At 43.7% G+C, this 4,050-nt stretch overlaps 1 pseudogene; it reads right to left on the bottom strand.

Moving 5' to 3' along the window:
* Positions 1 to 1,462: 1,462 nt before the first annotated feature.
* On the bottom strand, positions 1,463 to 3,796 carry LOC101094479 (annotated as a pseudogene).
* Positions 3,797 to 4,050: the final 254 nt, after the last annotated feature.

The following is a 4,050-nucleotide window of genomic DNA, read 5'->3' as shown; positions in this document are numbered from 1 at the left end:
TTTACAGTGGGAAGTCATAACACTTGACATAATTATTTTAATGAGTGTTAAGCACCATGAAGATGACTCAGGAATTCCAGTTGATTATTGAGGCCACTCTCTATGTGTGATACAGAGGACGATGGACCCCCAGAAATACTTTTACTATATTAGGCTGTGAAATTTGGAGGACAAGAACTATGTCTAATTTCACTCTGAGTAATATTCAACACAGTGTGTAGTATATAGTGAATGCCATGCGTGTTGCATTAATTGAATGATGATACATATAGATCCATTTTCAAGAAGAAAGGAAAACCTCACAAAGTACTGTTATACCCAGTTGTGTGCTATAGAAAGGGGTATGTGAAACTGGAGTCACTGGTTCCAAAATCTTCTCAACATCATACACAGGTGCAAATTCTTAGTTCACTGACCACAGTCTTGATTTTATGTATAGGACTTCCTTTCTTGCCATTCTTTTAGACACAAAATATATCAGTTTCCCATTTAGATAATTTGAGGAATGAAAAAATTTACTATAAGTAGGTAGTGGAGAATATATTACCATGATATTATGTTAATATTAAGAAATCCCTGCCTGGGGCACCTGGATGGCTCAGTTGGTTAACCATCCAATTCTTGATTTTGACTCAGGTCATGATCCCACAGTCATGGGAGGAAGCCCTGCTTGGGCTCCATGCTCAACGTGGATCCTGCTTAAGATTCTCTCTCTTTATCTCTCTCTGCCCCTCTCCTCTGCTCTCTAAATAAACAAATAAATAAATAAGAAAAAGGAAATCCCTGTCACAGAGATAGTTCGGTACTTATGAAAACACATCTTAAACACTAAACAATTTTCTAAATTGCTCCTGATAATGTTTTATATACTTATAGAATAAATTTCTCTATTTTCCCTCCAAATAAGATTATTATGTTGAATTTTGAGTTACAACATGAAAAACCTATTTATAAAATGTGACAGTATAATAGGTAACTCATGAAACTTGTTTCCGTTTATTTGGATGATATTTTCATGTGCACATATCTTTTTTAAATTTGAGCTTCATTGTAGTTTTTATTTTATTGGCTTCAAAACTCTTTTCTCTGTTAGCAAAGCATTACTGTAATATTGGCATACAATTAATAAAGGAATTTTGTTTCTTAGACATGAGTAGCCATTTTAGCTACATATTTTTGCTACATAATGAGAACTGAGTATGATTTTCTCCATTTCCATTTCTTAGGTCCTCTAAAAAATTAAAAAAAATGGCTCCCACTTAGACTTCAAGAATAACATAGTATAAATTTAATACTAGTTTATTTCTAAAGAAAGAAGATGTTTAGCTTTATAGTTAATCAGCCAAAAATTCAGATTATTTATTTGAAACTTCTAGGCCAATATTATATAAATATAAATATATTTATATAAATACATATGAATATATATATTTGAGAACTGGCTAAATATTTGGGGGCCAGTTATTCTAGATATGACATCAACTCTTTACTTGGAATCTTTTAAAGCTTGGAAGGGTGTATGTGGACTTCTGACACTAAACAGACTAACAAAAAGGAATATAAAATGTATCATGGAGAATATTATTGGTCACTTGTGAAGCATATGAAGTAGATAAGGAAAATATCTCCTTTTTCTTAAAAGTAGATTCCTAAAGATTGAGATGGTAGAGTCTTTCCAGAAATGGCCAGACAGAGGCAAAGACCTGGGAGAACACGCTCCCAACAGAACACGACAAGGAAGGATGTTCAAGGTAAAGTTCTTTCTTTTTCTTTCTTTCTTTCTTTCTTTCTTTCTTTCTTTCTTTCTTTCTTTCTTTCTTTCTTTCTTTCTTTCTTTCTTTCTTTCTTTCTTTCTTTCTTTCTTTCTTTCTTTCTTTCTTTCTAAGAAATTCATCATTTTTAGATTCAGAGTGTGGGTGTGGACTACACCAGGCCCAGGGTTTTGTGTCTCTTGAGGATAGACCCAGTTACAGCAAATACACAGAGAAATGGTGGAGGGAAGGGGACAGTTAGTAGATGTGGTCTTGAACTTGGCTGGGGGGCTGGAAAAGTGATCATTCTCTGGGGCCAGAAATGAGGACCAGTAGGAATAAAGCTGTGTTGGGGGGCCTGGGCGGGCCCAGAGGGGCAGCCCCTTCCCCTCCGTGATCCTAATTGAGAGACTGAGGCCCCTCTTCTCAGTACTGAGAATAGGCACTTGGCTCCATCATCTTCTGCCGCACCCTCACCCTCAGAAGAGATGCGGTCCTTGCACCTTGGCTCCTTTTAAGAACCTACAGGCTGTTTTCCATTGAGCCCCTGGAAGAAGCTTTTGCCAAACTGAACTCGAAAGAGCTGATCATGATGGCACATGAAGGAGGGGGTGGCCCTGAAGATCCTCATCCTCCGGAGGAAGCTGTTAGAGCCTCCCCAGTGCCTGACTCAGCTGGGTCCTCTGCAGCGGCAGCAGTCAGGTGGAGTAGGCCTGCCCGGTGTCACTTTCACGGCCTCCAGCGCTCCCGCTGCGACCTGGCCTTGAGTCTCCACCCCGTGGAAAAGAGTAGAGTGGGCACCGCTGCCGCCATCCCTGAGACGTCACCAGCCACACAGTGGGCGCCCACGGGTGCCTGGTTCTTTGGCCTGAGCCCACCCAGTCATCGTCGCACCAGTGCAGAGCAGAAAAGGCCAAGGCCACATCCCGAAGGGCAGGGGGGCCCCAGCCCCTCCACACTGAGCGCCAGCCGCCCTGAGCCACAGCGGCCCTAACACAGGCACGAGCCATGCTGTGACACGCGCTGAGCCTGCAGCTTTGTCCTCACCGGCTCCAGGGAGATATTCCCAGTCAGGGTGCACACGCAGCCTAGTGCCCCCGCCACCACGGGTGCAGGGAGGTCAGAAGTCCGGGCCGGACCGCAAGGAAAGGTCTTTGATGGGGAAGCTACACAGCAGTGGCCGGCACAGTCACCACCGGGAGGCTGGGAGCACCCACAGGGTGCTGGTGACCTCGTGTCTCACAACCTCTACAAAGGTATCCGTGGTGCCAGTGAAGGGAGTGGGTCCTGAAGCCGGCGGCACAGCAGGCACCGTGTGGGCACCAGGGCAGGGGCTCCAAGACACCACCGCAGTACAGGAGGTAATTTGGCCCAGGAGAGGCTCCAGAGTCGGCAAGGGGGGCATCGGCTTGCTGGCCACCCAGGGCCGCAGAGACCGCAAGGGTCCCTTCACTACATCCGCGGGTGTCCTGAAGCGAGAGGTGACCACAGCCCCCGTGCCCGAGGCCACCGTTCGTTGGAGGGGCTACCTCCCCTCTGGTCAGCCATCTTGCAGCTTCAATGCTGGCTCTAGGCGGGTGCTCATGCAGCGAGGTGCGCAAGGCAGCCCCTTGGCCGGTGCAGGGTCCACAAGCCCTTTAATCTTGTTTAATACTCTCCGTATCTGAGATGCTTGTTATCCGTGAAAATGAGAATTTATCTGGGACTTGCAACCGTCAGAAAAAATCGCAGCAAATGGAGAGCTCTAAGTTAACAAATTGACTGGTATTAATTACGTGACATTTAGGAAAGCAGTGTTCAAATGGGAGAATTCCACGCCAGTGTGATTCTATTGAACCAGATCACAGCGACCAGCTTGCCTCACCTACTTCCAAAGATGTCCTAGAGATTGAGACACACCTGGGGATCTCTCCTTCTTTGCAAATCTTTTACCTTTCCCAGCACCTTTCAAATGGTCTTTCATTATACTTTCCAGAAAAAAAAAAAAAAAATGAAGCTATCATTTGCTACTTACCACTACAAAACTGCTAAAATCTTACCGTCATAGCATGTTTTACTTTTGTGCATACGTTACTTTCTTCTCCTATAGAAAGATAATCTCTCTAGTGTGCATTAGACATGGCTCCTCCAAATATCAATGCCCTCTCAATTGAATCCTTTCCACCAATAGGTCCTTAACTTGCTAAAACATTGAATCGCATTTCCCCTTCACAGCCATACTAAAAAAAAAAAAAAAACAAAAAACAAAAAAAAAAACAAAAAAAAACCAACTCTTCTCATGTTTTTTCTTACTTCACTC

This window comes from Felis catus, chromosome F2 (genome assembly GCF_018350175.1).
Source record: "Felis catus isolate Fca126 chromosome F2, F.catus_Fca126_mat1.0, whole genome shotgun sequence".
Taxonomy (NCBI): Eukaryota; Metazoa; Chordata; class Mammalia; order Carnivora; family Felidae; genus Felis; species Felis catus.
The sequence above is the reverse complement of the archived record's forward strand: the minus strand, read 5'-3'. Positions and strand labels throughout refer to the sequence as shown.